General features: G+C 45.1%; 1 protein-coding gene across 2 annotated transcripts in view; it reads left to right on the top strand.

The window, feature by feature from the left end:
• The window catches only part of BMPR1B (bone morphogenetic protein receptor type 1B), a 251,003-nt gene that overhangs the window by 56,930 nt on the left and 169,703 nt on the right, over positions 1 to 24,370 (top strand). For both annotated transcript variants that reach the window (XM_039913741.1, XM_029076391.2), the window contains exon 4: positions 9,878 to 9,945. The gene's annotated coding sequence lies outside the window, so the exon portion shown is untranslated. The remainder of the gene's footprint in view (positions 1 to 9,877; positions 9,946 to 24,370) is intronic.

The raw sequence follows: 24,370 nt of genomic DNA, 5'->3' as shown, positions 1-24,370 counted from the left end.
CCCATTATGGATGATGATCCATGAATTTATGTAAACCTTTCTGCCTGCATGGCTTCCTAGGAGAATCAGTTAATATTGAGTACTTTGAGTCGAGCACTGTTGTAAGTGCTTGGTAGAATAGAATATGAATTCCAGGAGATTTCCACCTGCTGATTTTTCATTTTGCTCTTTTTTTTTGGAATTTAGCACCCTAAGCTTCCACTGGTGCCCCCTTATCCTGATGTAGTGGGATTTGGGAGCAACAATTCTATGTTTGTTCTGTCCAAACCTTTTGGTTTAAAACTTAATTATTATTATAAAATTATGTAATGTAGAATTAATATTAGCGATAATATATTCTACATTACATAATTTTTACTTCATAAGTAAAAATTAATCATGCGTAATATATTAATGTATTAGTAGTAATTATACTTGTTAAGCATTTACTATGTGCCAAGTACTGTTCTAATTACTGGAGTAGTTACGAGTTAATCAGTCCCACATGGGGCTTCCAGTCTAGGAGGGAGTAGGATTTAATCCCCATTTTATAGAGGAGGTAACTGAAGTACAGAGAAGTTAAGCAACTTGTCCAAGGTCAAAATGGCAGAGCTGGAATTAGAACCCAGGTCCTCTGACTCCCAGGCCCGTGCCCTTTCCACTAAGCCACACTGCTTCTCTAAATTTCAATTCTACCCCCTTCCAGTTAGTCTTTCTGGCCCGAAGACCTCTAACATTTTTGAGTCTATGACCCCATCCTGAATGTCCAGGTTGCCTTTTACTGTTTAACTTCCCCAGCCAAATTATCGTCTTCCTAAGAGAGGATATTCCTTCTGCAATATCCACAGCGTAAATAACTCCCTAAGAGAGATGGTGACTTCCCCAGTCAGTCAATCCATGGGATTTATTGAGCACTTACTATGTGCAGAGCAATGTACAAAGTGCTTGAGGGAGGACAAAATAACAGAGTTTGTAGATGCATTTCTTGTCTTCAAGCAAAGGACACTCTACACCAAATACAAAACCAAATACTTATAAGGGAAATGGTAGACTGGTGTAAGGCTATGTACACAAGTCCTGTGGGGCTGAGGGTGGGTAAATATCTAGTGCTTAAATGGTACAGATCAATGTGCAAAATTGATGATGAGAAAAAGGTGGGGAGAGGAAGTGAGGGCTTAGTCAGGGAAGGCCTCTTGGAGGAGGTGATGAGAGTGGTGGTCTGTCAGCTATGAAAGGAGGAGGGAGTTTCAGGCTACAGAGAGGATGAGGGCAAGAGGTCGATGGTGCAGTAGACAAAGGTGTGGTGCAGTAACTAGGTTGGTATAAGAAGAGTGAAGTGTATGGGTCGGATTGTGGAAGGAGATCAACAAGGTAAGTTTGGGGGGAGAGCTGATAGGAAAGGAGCTTTTGAACAGGATCTCCCAGCCTGGCTCTTTCCTGCGCTCTTGACATCCACTCAGCTTCGGAAAGACCAAAAATGCCCAAGGAAACAGTATTTACTAACCTCTTACTGTATGCCGAGTATGCACTAAGCACTGAGAATATGTGGGAATCTAGGATCCTGTCCCTACCCACTTTTCACAACCCCCCAACCCCAAAATGGAAAGCTGGCACCTAACACAGTATTCCAGATGCAGAAATACCATGGTGTCGTTTAGTGACTAAAATCGGATTTGTGTTTTGGTTTCCATTGCGTTTTGGTTGCTGCCCAACGTTCTGTTTGCCATTTGGCAACTGCTGCATGTTGCACCAGTAAAGGCTAGCAAAGGTCCAAGTGTTCTCGCCCAAGGCGTGGCTGATAACTCCCAGTCCAGCGGTATTCATAGAGGTCCTGGCTTTTCCCTGGTTTCATTTTCTCGCCCGCGTGCCCACTGAAGCTTGCCTGCCCCTTTGGGGAGGCAGTGTAGCTTGTGGAAAGAATTCAAGACCGTGTGTCAGGAGAACCGAGTTCAAATCCTGGTTCCTGCTGCTGTGTGATCTGGAGTGAGTCACGGCAACTCTGTGCCCTAGTTTCTCCATCTGAAAAATGGGGATAAAATGTCTTCTCTCCCTCTCTTTTCGGCTGTGAGTCTGATGTGGAACAGGGACACTGTAATTGATCTGATTATCTTGTATCTATCCCAGAGCTTAGTACAGTGTGTGGAATGTAGTAAGAGCTTAACAGTACCACAGTTATGTTTATTATTATTATTATTCTTGTTATACTGGAAGCTCATTGTGGACAGGGAACATGTTTATCAACTCTGTTGTATGCTCCCCAGTGCTTAGTATAATGCTCAGCACATAGTAAACTCTTAATACAAAACATTGATCTTGTCATTGGCCAATAATAATTATGGTATTTAAGTGCTTACTGTGCACCAGGCACTGTACTAAGTACTGGGGTGGATCCAAACAAATTGGGTTGGACACAGTCCCTGTCCCGCCTGGGGCTCACAGTCTTAATCCCCATTTTCCAGATGAGGGAACTGAGGCCCAGTGAAGTGATTTGCCCAAGCCCATACAGCATTCATTCATTCATTCAATAGTATTTATTGAGCGCTTACTATGGGCAGAGCACTGTACTAAGCGCTTGGGATGAACAAGTCGGCAACAGATAGAGACAGTCCCTGCCGTTTGACGGGCTTACAGTCTAATTGGGGGAGACGGACAGACAAGAACAATGGCAATAAACAGAGTCAAGGGGAAGAACATCTCGTAAAAACAATGGCAACTAAATAGAATCAAGGCGATGTACAATTCATTAACAAAATAAATAGGGTAACGAAAATATATACAGTTGAGCGGACGAGTACAATGCTGTGGGGATGGGAAGGGAGAGGTGGAGGAGCAGAGGGAAAAGGGGAAAATGAGGGTTTAGCTGCGGAGAGGTAAAGGGGGGATGGCAGAGGGAGTAGAGGGAGAAGAGGAGCTCAGTCTGGGAACGCCTCTTGGAGGAGGTGAGTTTTAAGTAGGGTTTTGAAGAGGGAAAGAGAATCAGTTTGGCGGAGGTGAGGAGGGAGGGCGTTCCAGGATCGCGGGAGGACGTGACCCAGGGGTCGACGGCGGGATAGGCGAGACCGAGGGACGGTGAGGAGGTGGGCGGCGGAGGAGCGGAGCGTGCAGGGTGGGCGGTAGAAAGAGAGAAGGGAGGAGAGGTAGGAAGGGGCAAGGTGATGGAGATCCTTGAAGCCTAGAGTGAGGAGTTTTTGTTTGGAGCGGAGGTCGATAGGCAACCACTGGAGTTGTTTAAGAAGGGGAGTGACATGCCCAGATCGTTTCTGCAGGAAGATGAGCAGGGCAGCGGAGTGAAGTATAGACCGGAGTGGGGCGAGAGAGGAGGAAGGGAGGTCAGAGAGAAGGCTGACACAGTAGTCTAGCCGGGATATAACGAGAGCCCGTAACAGTAAGGTAGCCGTTTGGGTGGAGAGGAAAGGGCGGATCTTGGCGATATTGTAGAGGTGAAACCGGCAGGTCCTGGTAATGGATAGGATGTGTGGGGTGAACGAGAGGGACGAGTCAAGGATGACACCGAGATTGCGGGCCCGAGAGACGGGAAGGATGGTCGTGCCATCCACGGTGATAGAGAAGTCTGGGAGAGGACCGGGTTTGGGAGGGAAGATGAGGAGCTCAGGCTTGCTCATGTTGAGTTTTAGGTGGCGGGCCGACATCCAGGTGGAGACGTCCTGGAGGCAGGAGGAGATGCGAGCCTGAAGGGAGGGGGAGAGGACAGGGGCGGAGATGTAGATCTGCGTGTCATCTGTGTAGAGTTGGTAGTCAAAGCCGTGAGAGCGAATGAGTTCACTGAGGGAGTGAGTGTAAATGGAGAAGAGAAGAGGGCCAAGAACTGACCCTTGAGGAACTCCAACAGTTAAAGGATGGGAGGGGGAGAAGGCTCCAGCGAAGGAGACCGAGAATGACCGGCCAGAGAGGTAAGAGGAGAACCGGGAGAGGACAGAGTCCGTGAAGCCAAGGTGAGATAAGGTATGGAGGAGGAGGGGATGGTCGACAGTGTCAAAGGCAGCAGAGAGGTCAAGGAGGATTAGAATGGAGTAGGAGCCATTGGATTTGGCAAGAAGGAGGTCACGGGTGACCTTAGAGAGAGCAGTCTCGGTAGAGTGGAGGGGACGGAAGCCAGATTGGAGGGGGTCTAGGAGAGAATGGGAGTTAAGGAATTCTAAGCATCGAATGAACAGCAGTCAAATGGCGGAGCCGGGATTAGAACCCATGACCTTCTGACTCCCAAGCCAGTGCTCTATCCACTAGGTCATCCCACCCTGGCAATACCATATCCCATTGGGTGGGCCTCCCCCAGCCGAGACACAGAGGTGGCAGTCAGGCCTGGGTGCCCCCTGACTGCCAAGCAGTCTGATTTCCCTGCTGGACTTTCCGGGCCTGTTGCCCCAGCAGAGAAGTTGTTGTGTATCTTGGCCCGACAGTGATACCAGGTTCCACATCTGGCAGTGTGGAGGGTGCATGGGCTGTCTGATTTGCCTCCATTGTTTACCTCAGTGGGCCTAGTTCCAGACCTCCCAGTCTGCCTGTGCCCGCCGGGCCCTCTGGGGAGGAGGGGCCACCCAAGGGTCACGGTTTCCTTCCAGCGGCCGAAGACCCATCACGCTCTGTCTCTGGTGGAGGGGGTTTGGACGGGCCCCAGGAAGGCCGCCCCATATGCTCCCATCATCGCCTGGTGATTCTCCCCTTTGCCCCATCTCCAAACATTTCCTCTGTTGGAAGGCGTTTTCAAGGATGAAAAATCATTTTCTTTTCCGACTGATCCGCATCTCTAACCAGTTGGCATTTCAGCTTTTCTTTTTTTTAATTGGTATTTGCTAGGTGCCAGGCACTGTACTAAGTGCTGGGGGTAGATACAAGCTGATCAGGTTGGACACAGTCCATGCCCAACATGGGGCTCAGAGTCTTAGTCCCCATATAATAAAGGAGGTAATGGAGGCCCAGAGAAGTGAAGTGACTTGCCCAAAGTCACACAGCAAATAAGTGGTGGAGCCCTGATTAGAACCCAGGTCCTTCTTTCTTGGCTTCTTCCAGGTTCTGGGATGAGAGATGGAGACCGAATACATCACAACTGCAGGCCAGTGGCATCAGCATTCCTTCAGGGCTTGATTGCAAAACAACCAACCAGTGAGAAGCAGTGTGGCCTGATGGATAGAGCACAGGCCTGGGAGTCAGAAGGACCCATTCTGATCCCAGCTCTGACGCTTGTCTGCTGTGTGACCTTGGGCAAGTCGTTTGACTTCTCTGTAAGCCCCATGTGGGACAAAGACTGTGTCCAACCTCTTAATTTTATAGCTGCCTCACCGCTTAGAACAGAGCTTGGCACATAGTAAGCACTTAACAAATACCATCATCACTGAAAATAAAGCTGTCACCACCTGGCCTGGAGGCAGTGGGTGGACAAAATGACCTGTTGAAGGTCTCCATGTTGGAGAGCCAATGATTGACTGATTATGGAATTTGGGTGAGAGAATTTTGAGCACCCAGTCCAGCCTGACCCCTCTTTGTTATTAGAAAGCTTCCTCACATATACATATTTTCAATCTCTGTCTCTTCCTCTAACTGTGATTTAAGTGTCAATCTCCCTTACTTGACTGTAAACTCCTTGAGGGCAGAAACTGTCACTTTATTGTACCTTTCCAAGCAATAAATGCTCCCGATGGATATAAAAATGAGAGCAATAGAGCACATCTGTTTTCTAGGCATTTTGTGAAGGTTCATTGCCCTAAACCATAATTCTCAGGATAAAAAAGGGCTATGTAAGTGCCCAAAACAATTAAGCTCTTTCAATGATCATTAAGCGTACAAGATAAGAATCGTCTTTTGTTTCAAAATCTGCCAGTTTTCAGTTTTATCTGATTTTGATGGCTTTTTGTATGTGTACAGTGGGGTGGTGGGCTAATTCCCTGGAAAGAAGGGGTGAATTACCCTTCCAAGTCTGGAATCCAGCCCGGATTGTGTGGTTAGATATGGACCTGTCTTTCCCTGAGAGCTGGCTAATGCTGAAGTGGGCTAATGTCCCTGGGCTTGGTCTGAACCTCAGCCCCTCTTTCTCTATTCTTCCCCCCTCCAATTGGGTAGAATTGCTTAGCATCCAGTTGGCAAGGAGTCTGAAGTGCACCAGCAGTGAAGATTATTTCAAATAATAATTGTGGTATTCGTTAAGTGCTCGTCATGTGCCAGACACTGTATTCTGCACAGGGGTGGATACAAGCTAATCAGCTTAGACTCAGATCATGTCCCACTTGGGGATCCCAGTTGCAATCCCCCTATTACAGATGAGATAACGGGCATAGTGAAGTGACTTGTCCAAGGTCACACAGCAGATAAGTCGTGGGGCTGAGATTTGAACCCATAGCCTTCTGACTCCCAGGCCGGTGCTCTATCCACTATGCTGTGTGTCTGTTAGCTTGTACTCTCCCAAGTGCTTAGTACAGTGCTCTGCACACAGGAGGTGCTCAACAAATACCATCCACTGACTGACTAGAAGTAAAGCCCTCTCTTTTCTAGCTCAGTTCACTGGGTTTAACCTTATCCTTACCTTGCTCCCATCCAAGTGACAAGCTAATGAGGTGCAGGATAAACTGCTTGGATTTTGACCTTCTCTTCTTTTCCCCTCCCCATTACACCCTGGGTGGAAACTCCAGTGAGGGGTAGAAGGTGAAGACTGAAACAAGGAAAGAAAAAAAAAATGTACGGGGCATGGTTAGTTCATCAGCAAACTGAACCACCAGCCAAAGAAAACTGAGTGTTGACTGCCTGCCCTCTGTTTCAGCTAAGACTCCCTCTTTACCGCCAAAAGGAAAAGTAAATTTGGGACCAAGTAAAGATGCTCTGTAGATTTCTAGGGTTCTCCCTGAAACAAGGCAGAAACTTGGCAATGAATAAAAATGGCCTAGAGAGTGAAACTCAATTCTCCAAAATCATAAGAATAAATCTTAACAAGGTCAATTTAAGGGAGAAAGTCCATTTAATTCAAACAGATTAAAAAACCCAGTGTTTTAAGCTAGTTTGATCTATCAGAATTTACCAAGAGGAAAGACCACAAGCCACAGGTGATGTAGACACCTGTCATTTTCTGTTCTTCAAATCTTTCTTTCCCATTCTACACATTTTCACTTTTTTTCTAAAGTACATTTGGCTTTTTTTCTTCTCCTCATTGAGAGTTTCCTTGTCATCACCTGTGAGGTAGATTGGCAATCAATCTAAAATGAAAGATTTTCACTGTCCTTTATTATTGACCAAGTTCACAAATAGAAAATTCCCTCCATTCTACAAGAGGCCATTTAGCTTTGGCCTTCAAGAAACAAGAATAGGTACAAAGAAAGCATTAAGTGTATCAAGCACTTAAACTGTGCAGCAGGTACTCAAGGATTCTGTCCCACTCCCCTGAAGAACATTCAAAACTGACTCCTCACCAATCAATCAATGGTATTTATTGAGCATTACTCTATGCAAAGTCCTGTATTAAGCACCTGAGAGAACACATAGTAAGCACTCAGTATATACCCTTGAAAATGCTGATGAGAGTGGTGGTAGTGATAGTATTTATCAAATGCTTACTATATGCAGGGCAATGAACTAAGTGGTGGGAGACTATCCATGGGTGGGCATTAGAAACAGCCTTTGTCCCCCTCGGAGGCTCACAATTAGGACAAGGGAATTAGACACACTCCCTATCCTCAAAAAGCTTCCAATCTAGTTGGGGAGACAGGCACTAAAATAAATCACAAGTTAGAGAAGCAACAGGACGTATAATCTTGGCTCCACCACTTGTCTGCTGTGTGACCTTGGGCAAGTCACTTCACTTCTCTGGGCCTCGCTTACCTCCTCTGTAAAATGGAGATTGAGACTGGGAGCCCCACATAAGACAGCGACATTGTCCAACCCATTTTGCTCGTATCCACCCCAGTGCTTAGTACAGTGCCTAACGTGAGCACTTTGCAAATACCACAATTATTATTCCTTCCCCACAATGAGTCTAGATTTCTTTTCTGTCTTCACATGAGCCACTGAGAGATCTTTGTGGTTTGGTGCAGTGAAGAATCAGGAGTTGTGACTTCTGCTAGTTCCTTTCTGGAGTGGGTCAGGGGTGGAGGCAAGAGAGATTTTCTAAGTGTGGAGAGAGCAGGCTGAGGAGGAGTAAGCAAGGGTAATAGTGAGCATTGCCTAAAAAAAGACTGAGGTTGTGGGCCTGGGAAGCAGCATGGCCTAGTGGAAAGAACATAGGCCTGGGAATCAGAGGGTTTAATCCAGGCTCCATAACTTTCCTGCTGAGTGACCTTGTGTAAGTCGCTTCCCTTCCTCCATGACCCAACTTTCTCATTGGTCAAATGGGGATCAGGATCCATTCTCCTTCCTACTAGACCATGAGCCCTGTTTGAGACAGGGACTGCGTCCGACCTGATTAACTCGTATCTACCACAGCACTTCAGTACGGTGCTCAGAACATAGTAAGTGCTTGACAAATACCATTATTGTTATTGGGAAATATTTTGGCTAGTTATCCAGTGTTATAGTGAAAAGTCTGGTTTTCAGCTGTTCTGTCCCACCTGGGTGACAGACAATATTGTTTCCGTTTAAGGAATGTCAGTACCAGGGGTCCATCTGGTATTATTATTCTGCTGTGGCTCAGCGCCCAGTAGACTTTGAGTAAATACTGCTGCTGATTATTATCAATAATAATCATCATGATACTTGTGCATTTTGTTAAGCCCTTATTATATGTCAAGCTTTGTACCAAGCTCTGGAGTAGATACAAAATAATCAGGTCCCAAAATTTTAGTAGGAAGGAGAAATTAGATTATTTTACAAGTGAGAGAACTGAGGCCCAGTGAAGTGATTTGCCCAAAGTCAGACAGCAGGTGTGTGGTGGAGGTGGGATTATAACCCTGGTCCTCTGATTTGCAGCCCTATGCTCTCTCTCTCTCTCGTGGTTTTGGGCTTAACTTGCCAAGGCAGTAGGCACATGTATGGTGCATTTTGCTCATTTGTTCTTTTCAGAAAAGAACAAATGCCCATGGTGTTTTGTCTATTTAAAATCCATCCTTCATCTGGTGATGCGGAGAGGGAATTAGTGGAAGTCTCTACAGGTTCAGCCTAGTGATTGGGCTCCTCACCCTTTAGTTCTCTCCTGTCGAAATACCACCCCTCCTTTCCTCTTCTCCCGCTCCCTTCTGCATCGCCCTGACTCGCTCCCTTGGTCCTTCCCCTCTCCCAGCCCCACAGCACTTATGTACGTATCTGCAATGTATTTATTTATATTGATGTCTGTCTCCCCACCCTCCCCGCAACCCCTGGCAGGGAATGTCTCTTTATTGTTGTGTACTGTCCCAAGTGCTTAGTTCAGTGCTCTGTATACAGTAAGCGCTCAATAAGTACAATTGAATGAATGAATGAATGAAAAGGATCATTGGCTGGCAGGAAAACAATTCTCCTTCTCAGTGCACAGCAGCTGTTTACATATTTCACACCAGCAAGGCTTAGATAGCTTATCCTTGCTGGAGCCTTTTATCATTGACCTAGAAAGAGATGATAAAGCACCTCCAAATGCCTTTAAAAATACTTATTAAAGCTCCAACTTCGTGCATGAAGAATGCTTTATAGTTTGGCATCCTCTGCTAATAATTCAGTAGCCCAGTGGAAAACAGTCATCGAGCCAGAAAAGATTTCATCGTAGCTAAGTAGGTGTTTTTTGAGCAGGCCAAAAAAAAATGACTTTAGGAGCCTTATTGCTGGGTCACAGTAGAACAGAGTAGGTAAACACATTTCCTGCCCAAAACAAGCTTATATTCTAGAGGACTCTAGAGTAATTTTTGCTTAAATACAACTTTCTACATAACACAACTTCTGTGATTTTTCGATTTGTTCTTTAAAAGCAGTTCTTCCTTTCTTTGCCTGACAGAGTGGTTTGCAGTTTCATTTTTCTCCCTGGAATTTGAAGAGGAGGCGGCAGTGGCTTTATTGATAAAGGTAAGACAAAATAGATTGTTAAAAGTTAGGGATGGTTGATGTTGACCAATTTTAGTTGTGTAACCAAAGTGCTTTTTGTGGTATGCTAAAGCAACCTTAGTGATAACTTTTTAATACAACAAGTGGAATGTGTGACGCCTCCATTGGTATCAGCCAAGGAGTGGTTATGAAATTGACATAAATCAACATGGCTAAATTGGATGTCAAACTGCCTCATACTAATTAGAAAATAACTTGTGCCATTTCATTTGAAATGTGGGCTCTCATACCTTAGAGCTTCCTGCTGCTGTTCCTGCTGGGAATAAAGAATGAGTTTTTCCTTTAGTTAGCATTAAGATAACACTGTTTGGGCTAAAATAAATTAGATTTTAAAAAACAAAGCTTTCTGTTCAATCTATATTTTTGTCCCCTCAGAACTTTCATGGACTGTGTCCTCAGGCAGGTGTAATTGGAAAGGAATTTTCCAGGGGCAGAATTACAATTATCTTTAAAAGTCATGTAGAGAGGCTCTAAAAAACGGAATTTGATCAATAGCATTGATTGGACAACTACTATGTGTAGATTGCTGTTATCAAAAGTTGGGGGTGAATAATAAAGTACCCTCACTTTTCTTTGGTTCTTAAATTTAGGGCAAGATTGTTTTCTTGAAATATTGGTCTGCACATCTCCCCAGCCTTCAAAAATAACCAATATTTGCCTATTTTTCCTACTGGAACCCAGCCCTCACACTCGTCTCCTCCAGCACCAGCTCACTCACACACTGTGCCCCGATCTCATCTATCTCGCTGCTGGCCCCTTTCCCACGTCCTTCCCCTAGCTTGGAACTCCCTCTCCCTTCATATGCACCAGACCCCTACTCTGTCCACCTTCAAAGCATTATTAAGATCACATCTTCTCCAAGAAGTCTTCCCCTATTAATTCCTCTTTTCCCTGGCTCGCTCTCCCTTCTGCATCATTTATGTACTTGGATCTGTGGCCTTTGGCCATTTGATATTCACCCCATCCCTAACCCCATGGCACTTGTGTATATATCCTTAAATTAAGTATGATAAATTATTTATTCATATTAATGACTGTCTTCTCCTCTAGACTGTAAGCTCATTATGGGCAGGGAACTGTCTACTAATTCTATCATACAGTGCTCTGTGCATAGTAAGCTCTCTATAAATACCATTGATCGGTTGATTAATTTCTCTCCCCATCAATCTGAAACTTCTAACCATTGGCTTTTTAGCCAGTCAGTCATCTCTCTTCCCCTTACTCCTTTTGTTCCACCTGGCCCATATACTTCAGTCCTGTAATGCCAGCCTATTCCCTGTGCCTGTTTCAGCTCTCTCACCACCAACCTCTGGCTCACGTCTTTCCCTATTAAAAGCCTTATTCAAATCACATCTCCTCCAAGAGGTCTTCCCTGACTAAGCACTCATTTCCTCTACTCCTCCCTTCTTCATCGTTCTTGTACATGGACTTGCCTTTCATTTGGACTTGTACCCTTAATTCTCCCCACCCTCAGCCCCACAGTACTTATTTATATATCCATAATTTATTTTAGTATGAGTCCCCCTCTTGAAATGTACATATCTGTAAACTGTCACTTTTTGAAAAATCAGACTCCGAGGAAGGTATTGACCATCAGGTGTTGAATTTGATGAGTAGGATTGTTTTTGGCACTATTCCTCTAAAATGCATTTGAAAAAGCAAGGAACCTGTCCATCCTTGGAACTGTTTGCTTTTCTTCATAAAAATAGTGTCAGGTAATGATTGATTTTTTTCTGGTTTTTGTCCATCATCTGAGTCAATTTATATTATTTATTAAACTCTTACACTAAACAGAACCCTGTACTAAGCACCTGGGAGAATGCAGTAGAGTTTCTAGGCAAAATCTGTCTTCAAGGTGCTCACATTCCAGCAAACATGACAGACACTAATGATAAATTTTAGGTAGAGGAAAGCAACCACTTTTAAAGATATTATGATAACAATAATTTTGGTATTTGGGCAAGTCACTTAATTTCTCTGTGCCTCAGATATCTCATCTATAAAATGGGGATTAAGACTGTGAGCCCCATGTGGGACAGGGACTGTGTCCAACTTGATTAGTGCTTAGAACAGAGCTTTTCACATAGTAAGTGTTTAGCAAATATACTACGATTATTATTATTATTACCAGAGCAATAGGGTTGATAAACACTATCCTTTCACCCAAGTAGCAGAAGTTAGTACAGTGCCTGACACCTAGCAAGCACTTAACAATTACTCTTAACATAAAATAGTAAAGATTTTACAGTCTACAGAAGAACAATGTGTACCAATTCAAATCAGGTTGATGAGTGAGGAAATGATAGAGTTTATCAGTGCTCCTAGCCCAGGAACTGTTCTCCCTGAGGATGGTTACTTGAGTTTCCATCTTTTCTGAGCCAAGAACCACCAGTGGTCCAGGCTGTCTCACATCCAATTTAAATTTGTCTTCAAATTTCAGACTTTCTACCTTACTATTCTACTAAGGGTATGGCTTGGCTTGATTTCCAGTTTGTTTGGATTCAAACAAATTTTAGTTCATTTAATCAGATGAGACATTGGCAGTGATATTACATAGCTGAACCACACATGTGGAAATGTAACATTCAAGTGACATTTGAAAATCCATTTTTTAAACATTTCTCAAGTTCCATGAAACCACAAGTTTACAATTCAGTTATTTTTAAGTTAAGCTGTGGTAAGGGGGAAATGTATTTCTATTAGGTCTTGTAAATCAGATATTTTGGTATAGATTGACCTCCTTTTTCATGAAAAAAGGTGCCTAAAGGAGAACCTAGAAAGATTTGCAGATTATGTGAGTGAAAGGGGAAGAGCCAAAAGTCCCAGTGGATAGGGTAGCATATCTACCATAGCACATAGAACAGGGCTTGACACACAGAATGTGATTAATAAATTCCATAAAAAAAAAGCAGAGGACTGAGGTTTGGAGTGAGGCATTTGTGGTGGGAGCTTGCTGAACAGGCAGTAACCGGAGGATTTAGCTAACAATTTTGCTAATACTAATGCTAATAATAAAAACTGTAGCATCTGTGAATCCAAGCCCCACGGTAAATGACGTTTAACTTCTAAAATGTACAGCTTATTCAGGGAAGGCCTCTTAGAGGAGGTGGGCCTTCAGTAAGGCTTTGAAGGAGTCAGGGGAGCTATGGGGCATGACTGGGGGCTACTTGGACACTCAAGCCAGCAGACACGTTTTGGAGGAGTTTGAAGAGACTGGAAGGAAGCAGTAAAGTTTTACTAAGATTGCTTCCCTTCCAATCCCAGTGGCACTTCAATCAGGAAAGCATTGTAAGTTTGTGGGCGGAATTGCATCAATCAATCAATTGTATTTATAGAGCTCTTACTATGTGCAGAGCACTGTACTAAGTGCTCAGGAGAGTACAATATAACAGAATTGATAGACACATTCCCTGCCTACAACTAGCCACATCTATCAACTTTTTTTTTTTTTAAGGATATTTGCTAAGTGCTTATGACATGCTAGGCACTAAGGGCTGGGTTAGATAGGAGCTAATCAAGAGGGACACAGTCACTGACCCACAAAAGGCTTTTAACTTAATCCCCATTTTACAGATGAGGGAACTGAGTCATAGTGAAGTGCCTTGTCCCAAGTCACGCAGCAGACAAGTGCAGAGTGGGGATTAGAACTCAGGTCCTTCTGAGTCCCAGGCCTTTGCTTTATGCACTAGGCCACACTACTTCTTATCTTGTACTCTCACAAGTACTTTGTACGATGTTGTACAAACAGTAAGTGTGCTTAAGAATTGCCATTGATTGACTGATTGGAGCCCCAAGCCCAAAGTTCTAGCATGGCCCTCGGTATGCTGGAAAGCTTCCGTTCCTGAACCAGGTAAACTCAGTCATCCTTGTGCTTTCAAACAGCAGCTTTCCCAGAGGCTTTTTGCCCTTCCACTCCTGCTGCCCCTGGGCCTGGGATGTTGTCTGGAGAGAGGGGTCTCCTCACCTAGAAGGGCCCGCATTGTACCCTTCTGCCTGTCGGGGCAAAACCGGGAGAAACTTGAGAAGGAGCCCAGCCTTGCTACAGGGAACAGATGGTCACTGTTCAAACCCCGGCAGGCCAGGATCTCCTCCCTCCTCACCCCAACCCAAGATTGGTTTCTGAATGCTGAGAGGAGTAGTGGGGAGGAGGAGGAGGGGGAAGAAAAAGAGGAGGAGGAGGAGGGGAAGGAAGAGGTATAGCTGGGGAGGTTCCGAGGGGAGCAGGAGGGACAGGAGAAGAGGCTTTGTAATGTTCTCATAGGCAACAAACTCCGGTCATGTAACAAGCGGGGTTTCTCACAGGGCTCTTCTCTATGTCAGGCCCAAGGATAGTCTCTGTGTATTGTGTATATGTATGTATGTGTGGTGGTGGTGGGGCGGGGGGAGGGTTGGCCATCGACAAGTGTAGCATGTTGGACTCCCGCGAGTGATTTTACTGTGTGTTGAGTCCTGTGGCTTGTTTGCTGCCTTAATGAATAGGCCCTTTCCATACCTGCCAAGCCTGCCGCTAATGCGGTCGAGGGATTTATTATGAAATGTACCAAATCTTGGCATGGAGCTAATTGCCTATAACAAGAAGCCTGCTAGCAGCTTGGACCTTGGAGGTGACACATGCAAAAAGTATTCTCCTCCTGACGCTGCTGAAAGGGGTTTTGTGTAAGAGAATGTCTGCATGTCTCTGCTTATTGCTAATGAGGCACTCCCTACCAAACACCTTGGCTGGGGTTTTATTCTAAGGTGCATTTGTTTCCTTTCAATAAGGAGAGGAATAGTGTTCTAGTGTGTGTGTGCGCACACACACACAGACACACTGTAAGGTCCTTAAAGACAAGGATTATGTCTACCAACTCTGTTGTATTGCACTCCCCCAAGTGCTGAGTAGAGTGCTATGCACAAAGTAAGTGCTTGATAAATGCCATTGATTGATTATTTAATTGTACTCTCAGTTTGGGAGATTTGAAGGACAAAGGCAGGTTTGAAGTTCATAGGGGAAAGGCATGTTCCTTCACAGTCTTGATTTTCAAGTATGTGTGGAGACTTTTAGCTTGGAAACAATTGCTTGCAGAGAATGGAAAAAAAACACCACTAACTATTGCCCTTGAAATGGAGTTAGGCTTATGCCAGGCATATTTCTTAAAGAAATGCAATTTTAAGGGAAGAGAGAATCAATTTCATCTTTGCGCTTATGCAGAAATATTTTTTGAGTACTTACTGTGTGCAAAGCACTGTACTAAGTGCTTGAGAGAGTTCAATATAGGTGCAATATATATGTAACCTGACATGTACATGTACAAAAATGCTCGTATGCTTGTGTATATGCATGTGTATATCCCTATTTATTCTTTGGGTTCTAAGATTCTGCTACTGATGACGAGACTTTAACAGAGGTTGCAAGTTTGACTGAGACCAATTCACTCAATGATATTTGAGTGCTTACTGTGTGTGGGACACCATGTTAAGCTCTTGGGAGAGTACAATATAATACATTTGGGAGACATATTCCCTCCTGACATGGTGCTTAAAGTCTAAAGGGAGAGACGGACATTAAAATGAATTGTGGAAATGTACATAAGTGCTGTGGGACTGAGGGCTGGGTGAGTAAAAAGGGCAAATCAAACGGCAAGGGCAACACAGAAGGGAGAGGGAGCAGGGGAACTGAGGACTGTTGGAGAGGGAGCAGGGGAACTGAGGACTGTCGGGAAAGACCTATTAGAGATTTAATTTTAATACAGTTTTGAAAGTGGGAAGAGCGATCATCTGTCAGATGTGAAGCGGGAGGGAGTTCCAGGCCAGAGGCAGGACATGCATGAAGGGTTGGCAACACATGTGCTTCCTACTAGGAGCTTATAGTCAAGAGAAGATTACAGGCTGTGTGACCAACAGCCCCTGCCTAAGTGGGCCTGTGAAAAGTTCATCCCTAGCTCAGTGTCTGATTGTTTGCTACCAATAGTGCTTAGCTTTGTGAATGGAAGGATTTGTTTTTGTTTTAGCACCACCTGGACATAGTATTCTGGTGAACATGTTTGGGATTGGGTGAGATAGGCAATTTGAGGGACATCTTTTTGAATCCCCCTCCCTAATCAGGTTGAGCACTAGGGGTGCCAGCTATCCAGGGAGATACTGAATGGAGATGCAGCTTTCTCTCTCTTTTTTTTTTTTTAAATTGGTATTTGCTAAGTACTTACTATGTGCCAGGTCCTGTACTAAGCGCTGAAGTAGATACAAGCTAATTAGATTGGAAACACTCATGTCCCACATGGGGCTCTCAGTCATAATCCCCATTTTACAGATGAGGGAACTGAGGCACAGAGACATGAAGTGACTTGCCCAAGATCACACAGCAGACAAGTGGCAGAGCTGGAATTAGAACCCACGGCCTCCTTACTTTGAGGCCTGTACTCTATCCACTAGGCCATGCTGTTCCAGGGTCAGGGCTGCCAACTCACATAGGACTTTTTGGTAGCTTTCCCTGCCACTTGTGGTACTTGTGATTGAGTGTCTTTTCCAAACTCTCATCCAGTTGTCTCCTAAGATGGGGGACAAGGAGTGCAAGAAACATGCCCAGAAAAAGGCATGCAGCCTGACCTATGGAATGGAATAGCTCTGGGGGGTTCTCCTCAGCTGCAGGCATTGCTGGGACCTTGTCATTTCTTCTGGCCATTTTTGAGTGTGGCATTCATGTATCCATGGTTGGAACTGTTGGATTTGTGGTTTACAGCAGATAGTCACCTTCCCAGTGTGGGAGAATGTTCTGAGGCAACATAAGGTAAAGTGGAAAGAGCCCAGTCCTGGAAGTAAGGGAAACTGGGTAATCCCACCTATGCCCCTTGCCTATTGTGTGATCTTGGTAAGTCACTTACCTTAATAGACATGGTATTTGCCCCACCCTCAGCCCTCCAGCACCTATGCACATATCTATAAATTATATATTATAAATTACTTATATTAAGGTCTGGGTCCCCCTCTAGAAGGTAAGCTTGTTGTGGGCAGTGAACCCCTCTATCGACTTTGTTGTATTCTCCTCTTGCAAAAGTAAGCGCTCAACAAATGCCATCATTATTATTATTCTCCCATGTCTCAGTACAGTGCTCTGTGCACAGTAAGAACTCAGTGAATACCACTGATGGACTGATTGATTGTGCACAGAGCAGTGTACTAAATGCTGGGCAAGTAGTCAAAAAATGATGAAAATCCACAGTTTCCCCTCCACCTAGACTGCTACCATGTTAATCCAAACATGTATCCTATCCTGCCTTCATTACTGTTTCAGACTCTTTGCTGACCTGCTTGATTACTGTCTCTTTCAAACTCCAGCCCATACTTTACCCTGCTGCCTGGATCATTCTTCTACAAAAACATTCAGTCCATGTTTCCCCACTCCTCAAAAAACCTCCGGTGGTTGCCCATCCACTTCGGCATCAAACAGAAACTCCTTACCAACGGCTTTAAAGCACTTGATCAGCTTGCCCCCTCCTACCTCACTTCATTCCTCTCCTACTCTATTATAACCCAGCTCAAGCATTTCGCTCCTCTAATGCCAGCCTACTCACTGTTCCTTCCATCTCATTTATCTCGCCACCAACCACTCACACACGTCCTGCCATCTGGGCTGGAACGCCCTTCCTCCTCATATCCAACAGTCTCTCTACCCACCCTCAAAGTCCTTCTTGAAGGTACATCTCCTCCAAGCATCCTTCCCTGACTAAGCCCTCATTTCCTCTTTTCCTACCCCCTTTCGCATCACCCTTACTCTGGGATTTGTTCCTGTTATTCACCCCTCCCTCAGCCCCACAGCACCTATGTATATATCCGTAATTTCCGTACACGGAAGCAGTGTGGCTCAGTGGAAAGAGCACGGGTTTGGGAGTCAGAGGTTATGGATTCAAATCCAGGTTCTGGCACTTGTCAGCTGTGTGACTGTGGGCAAGTCACTTAACTTCTCTATGCCTCAGTTACCCATCTGTAAAATGGGGATTAAGACTGTGAGCCTCACATGGGACAACCTGATTACCCTGTATCCCCCCCAGTGCTTAGAACACTGCTCTGCACATAGTAAGCACTTAACAAATACCAACATTATTATTATTATTATTAATTTATTTATTTGTATTAACATCTGTCTCCCCTTCTACAGTGTAAGCTAGTTGGCAGAGAATGCGTCTACCAACTCTGTTGTACTGTACTCTTCCAAGTGCTTAGTACTTGGCACACAGTAAACACTCAATAAATACGATTGAGAAAGGCAGGAATTAGACATGGTCCTTGGTGCTAAGAGGCTTACCCTCTTAGAAAGCCAATAGTGTATTAGAAATGAGATCCCAAATGAGCCCAGGTCAATATATTACCGCAGTCATAATTCAGAGTACAGTAAATGATGAATACTATCAGGCAGGACTTAACAAAAGGCTGTCTACTCATCAGTAACAGATGAAAAGTCAAGGCTGCCCATTTGATAGCTTAATATTAGCAAACCAGCAACAGGAAGCAGAGGAATATTGGAAGAAGGCAGTGAACGAACCAAACCAAGAATTAAAAGATGAATCTCAAACTCATTCATTCAATAGTATTTATTGAGTGCTTACTATGTGCAGAGCACTGTACTAAGCACTTGGAATGAACAAGTCGGCAACAGATAGAGACAGTCCCTGCCGTTTGACGGGCTTACAGTCTCATTGGGGGAGACGGACAGACAAGAACAATGGCAATAAATAGAGTCGAGGGGAAGAACATCTCCTAAAAACAATGGCAACTAAATAGAATCAAGGTGATGTACATTTCATTAACAAAATAAATAGGGTAATGAAAATATATACAGTTGAGTGGACGAGTACAGTGCTGAGGGGATGGGAAGGGAGAGGGGGAGGAGCAGAGGAAAATGGGGGGAAAAGAGGGTTAAGCTGCAGAGAGGTGAAGGGGGGGTGGTAGAGGGAGAAGAGGAGCTCAATCTGGGAAGGCAAGTTTGACTTGTGAATTCACCGCTCTAAAAAGTGACCTAAAAGTGAGATTAGTAATAATAGGATTGCTGATTATAGTTATAATATCCTCATTAAAGATTTAGCTCTTTATAATAATGTTGGTATTTGTTAAGCCCTTCTATGAGCAGAGCACTGTTCTAAGCGCTGGGGTAGATACAGAGTAATCAGGTTGTCCCATGTGAGGCTCACGGTTAATCCCCATTTTACAGATGAGGTATTTATAGGCATTATGTTATACAAAAGTTAAGCTTGAGTGGTAGTTTATACCTCAAGTCCTTGAAACCACACTGACTGAACTCTGCCAGCCTGCTGGTTGGATACAATACCACCCCCAAAATTAAGCATCGATGAAGATTAATCCATTCGGTAACAAACAATAACTAAAATTGAGGAATTGTCGAGGCAGGATTTAGTAATTGTGTTGGAGTCTGATCAGGACACCAGAGTGACATTTGTGCAAAGTTTTAATTAATCAATCAATTGTATTTAGCGCTTAATCTGCAAAGTAATGTTTTAAGCACTTGAGAGTACAATATAACAGAGTTGGTAGACAGCTTACAGTCTATGGGGGAGGCAGTTGGTAATATAAATAAATTATGGATGCATACAGAAATGCTGTGGGGCCGAGGGAGGGGTGAATAGAAGGTGCAAATCCAGGGGCAAAGGTGATGCAGGAGTGGGAGAAGAGGAAATGGGGGCTTAGGGAAGGCCTCTTGGAGGAGATGTGATTTTAATGAGACTTTGAAGGTGGGGAGAGTGATCATCTGTTTTATGTGAAGAGAAAAGGCATTCCAGGCCAGAGGCAGGATGTGGGTGAGTGGTCAGTGTCCAGATAGATGAGAAGAAAAAGCATCCAGAGAGTCAGGTCTCATCTGAAAAGGAAATGACCCTACTTACTCCCTGCAGATTTGAGAGAAGCCCCTTCTAATTCCAGAAGCCGGAGAGATATGGAAAGTTTCCCAAATTTCAGGGCTTGTAGTTGACACTAGAGAAGTTGTCCTTTGGTTGTAAGCTCACTGTGGTCAGGAAACATATTTACCAACTCTGTTACATTGGGTTCTAATTCTGGCTCCGCCTCTTGTCTACTTTGTGACAATGGGCAAATCACTTAACTTCTCTATAATAATGATAATAATAATGTTGGTATTTGTTAAGCGCTTACTATGTGCCGAGCACTGTTTTTAAGCTCTGGGGTAGACACGGGAATCAGGTTGTCCCACGTGGGGCTCACAGTCTTAATCCCCATTTTACAGATGAGGGAACTGAGGCACCAAGAAGATAAGTGACTTGCCCAAAGTCACACAGCTGACAAGTGGCAGAGCTGGGGTTCGAACCCATGACCTCTGACTCCAAAGCCCGTGCTCTTTCCAGTGAGCCATGCTGCTTCTCAGCCACTATGCCTCAGTTCCCCCATCTGCAAAATTGGATTCAATACCTGTTTTCCCTCCTACTTAGACTGTGAGCTCCAGGTCGGACCTGATTATCTTGTATCTCCGTCGGCACTCAATACAGAGTTTGGCACATAATAAGAGCTTAACAAATTCTATTATTCTTCTAGACTGTAAGATCACTGTGGGCAGGGAATGTTTCTACCAATTCTGTTATACTGTACTCTCCCAAATGCTTAGTACAGTGCTCTGCACACGGTGAGTGCTTAGTAAATACGATTGATTGAAGAGCCATGGTGGGTTTTGTACCCTTTTTGAGAGGGTCTTTTGGTACCACCAGTGGGTGAGCTTCAGTCAGACTTTGGAACTAAGGACTTCCTGAACAGGAAACTGATTCTCTTATAAGCAAGAAGGCAGGCAGAAGTGCAGAAAAGCGCAGTTGGTTATGGTTACCTTTACACCATTGATAGAAATGAACTCCTGACATAGACTGTGCTACTTCATCTTCATAAGATTTTACTTTTTATAACACTCTCATTGCCCACATCATTAAACTTGGCAATCCTCCAAGTTAGCACTGTACTAAGCCGTGGGAGAGAATGTACCAGTCAGTGTTAAACTGCTTTGGGGTTACAATGCTCATAGAAATGGCTTTTGACCAGACCTCAAAAAAAAAAAATCGACCCGGGTATGAAACTCAGGCCTAAGAACAGCACATGGCAAAGATGGCTTAGTAAATGAGTTTCAGCTGAGAAAAACCTAAACCCTCAAGAGACAAGAGCCGAAATGATCCTATGCTCTTTGGTGGCAGGAGTCCTGTCTACCAATTCATTGGCATTGCCCTATCCTAAATGCTTAGTGTAGTGTAGTGCTCTGCATACAGTGAGCACTCAATAAATACCATTTTTTAAATGGTATTTGTTAAGCTCTCACTATGTTCCACTACTGCATTAAGCACTGAGGTAACCATCCCCTCCTCCTCCATACCTTATCTCACCTTGGCTTCACGGACTCCGTCCTCTCCTGGTTCTCCTCTTACCTCTCTGGCCGGTCATTCTCGGTTTCCTTCGCTGGAGCCTCCTCCCCCTCCCATCCTTTAACTGTTGGAGTTCCTCAAGGGTCAGTTCTTGGTCCTCTTCTGTTCTCCATTTACACTCACTCCCTCGGTGAACTCATTCGCTCTCACGGCTTTGACTACCATCTCTACACAGATGACACGCAGATCTACATCTCCACCCCTGTCCTCTCCCCCTCTCTTCAGGCTCGCATCTCCTCCTGCCTCCGGGACGTCTCCACCTGGATGTCGGCCCGCCACCTAAAACTCAACATGAGCAAGCCTGAGCTCCTCATCTTCCCTCCCAAGCCCGGTCCACTCCCAGACTTCTTTATCACCGTTGATGGCACGACCATCCTTCCCGTCTCTCGGGCCCGCAATCTCGGTGTCATCCTTGACTCGTCTCTCTCGTTCACCCCACACATCCTATCCGTTACCGAGACCTGCCGGTTTCACCTCTACGATATCGCCAAGATCTGCCCTTTCCTCTCCACCCAAACGGCTACCTTACCGTTACGGGCTCTCGTTATATCCCGGCTAGACTACTGTGTCAGCTTTCTCTCTGACCTCCCTTCCTCCTCTCTCGCCCCACTCCGGTCTATTCTTCACTCCGCTGCCCGGCTCATCTTCCTGCAGAAACGATCTGGGCATGTCACTCCCCTTCTTAAACAACTCCAGTGGTTGCCTATCAACCTCCGCTCCAAACAAAAACTCCTCACTCTAGGCTTCGAGGCTGTCCATCACCTTGCCCCTTCCTACCTCTCCTCCCTTCTCTCTTTCTACCGCCCACCCCGCACGCTCCGCTCCTCCGCCGCCCACCTCCTCACCGTCCCTCGGTCTCGACTATCCCGCCGTCGACCCCTGGGTCACGTCCTCCCGCGGTCCTGGAACGCCCTCCCTCCTCACCTCCGCCAAACTGATTCTCTTTCCCTCTTCAAAACCCTACTTAAAACTCACCTCCTTCAAGAGGCGTTCCCAGACTGAGCTCCTCTTCTCCCTCTACTCCCTCTGCCATCCCCCCTTTACCTCTCTGCAGCTAAACCCTCTTTTTCCCCTTTTCCCTCTGTTCCTCCACCTTTCCCTTCCCATCCCCACAGCACTGTACTTGTCCGCTCAACTGTATATATTTTCGTTACCCTATTTATTTTGTTAATGAATTGTACATCGCCTTGATTCTATTTAGTTGCCATTGTTTTTACGAGATGTTCTTCCCCTTGACTCTGTTTATTGCCATTGTTCTTGTCTGTCCGTCTCCCCCGATTAGACTGTAAGCCCGTCAAACGGCAGGGACTGTCTCTATCTGTTGCCGACTTGTTCATCCCAAGCGCTTAGTACAGTGCTCTGCACATAGTAAGCGCTCAATAAATACTATTGAATGAATGAATGAATGAATAAAAGGAAATTATAGTGGACATAGTCTGTGTCCCACATGGGGCTCACAGTCTTTATCCCAATTTTACCAATGAGGTAACTGAGGCACAGAGAAGTGAAGCCCAAGGTCACACAGCAGACAGTTGGAGCCAGGATTTTAACCCAGGTTCTTCTGACTCCTAGGCCAGTGCTCTATCAACTAAGCCATGCTGCTTCCCTATTGATTGATCAATTGATCTTAGGTAGAATGGGCCTTCCACCATTTCAAAACTCTCTTGCATGAGTGTCCTGGCCCTCCTTGACCCAGTGCTATTTTGTTTTGCATCCCAGCTCCAGAGCAGCTTGGGATGCAGCGTGGCTTAGTGGATAGAGCACAGGCCTGGGAGTCAGAAGGACCTGGGTTCTAATCCCATCTCCACACATGTCTACTGTGTGACCGTGGACAAGTCACTCAACTTCTTCATAAAATGGAAATTAAGAGTGTGAGCTCCCTGTGGGACAGGGATTGGGTCCAACCTGATTAACTTGTATCTACCCCAGTGCTTAGAAGCGCTTGGCACATAGTGCTGAACAAGTACTGTTATTACTATTATTCTAATAGCTTCCATATCTACATTAAAATTGTGAGCCTCATGTGGGACAGGGATCATGTCCATCCTGATTAACTTGCAGCTACCGTATTGCTTAGAACAGTGCTTAGCTCACAGTAAGTGCTTTACTAGTACAATAATAATGATAATAATTCTGAGGTAACAGCTTCCATATCTACATTATGACTGTGAGCCCCATGTGGGGTAGGGACTGTGTCCAACCGATTTGCTTGTTTCCACCCCAGTGCTTAGAACAGAGCCTGGCACATAGTAAGTGCTTAACAAATACCACAAGTATTATTATAATTATTAAAATGGAGAAAATATGTGCCACAGGGAAAACCTTCTGGTGCAGTCTTGGAGGGTTCTAGAGGAGTTGCAGTGTGTGTGTGTGTGTGTCTCTGTGTGTGTGTGTGTATAAGGTATTAATTTGAGGAAAGGCAGAGACTGTGGGAAGAGCTCCCTCCTCCCCCCTCACCTCCGCCCCATGGGGGCAGACAGGAAGCGAATTACAATGAGCAACAGTGTGAGATAGATGGAGGGTGCCACCAATCCCTGGTCCCTCTGAACAACTGCCTCTGGCCCAGCAGGCCTAACACACTGACCTTGACATCCCCGAGGGCCTTGTTGTGTTACACAGGGATCAGACCGAATTGGAAAATGGTAATGGGGTTCTCGAGTTTCAGTCTAACAGTGTTCCCACCAGTGTGGGCCAGGTCAGTGGCTGGGGTGGCGGGGAGGTATGTTTTGGAACGCTCCCCAAAAAGAAGGGCTCAAAGGAAAATCAGCCCTTCTAACCTGTGCGCTCTGCGGGGGCCCGGAGGGGGTCCCCATGTCAGACAACGGCATCTCTGGGGAACATTGAACAAACAGCATTTACTGTGTGGTGCGGATCACTGGGGGCCCCGGTGACCTTGGCAGTATTTCAGGGGTCACATTTTGACACAGATCAACTGTTCGCGAACAATTTCTCCAATGTATCGGGGCACAAACAAGCCTTTTTTCTTT

This window comes from Ornithorhynchus anatinus, chromosome 12 (assembly GCF_004115215.2).
Source record: "Ornithorhynchus anatinus isolate Pmale09 chromosome 12, mOrnAna1.pri.v4, whole genome shotgun sequence".
In the NCBI taxonomy this organism is placed as follows: domain Eukaryota; kingdom Metazoa; phylum Chordata; class Mammalia; order Monotremata; family Ornithorhynchidae; genus Ornithorhynchus; species Ornithorhynchus anatinus.
The sequence above is the reverse complement of the archived record's forward strand: the minus strand, read 5'-3'. Positions and strand labels throughout refer to the sequence as shown.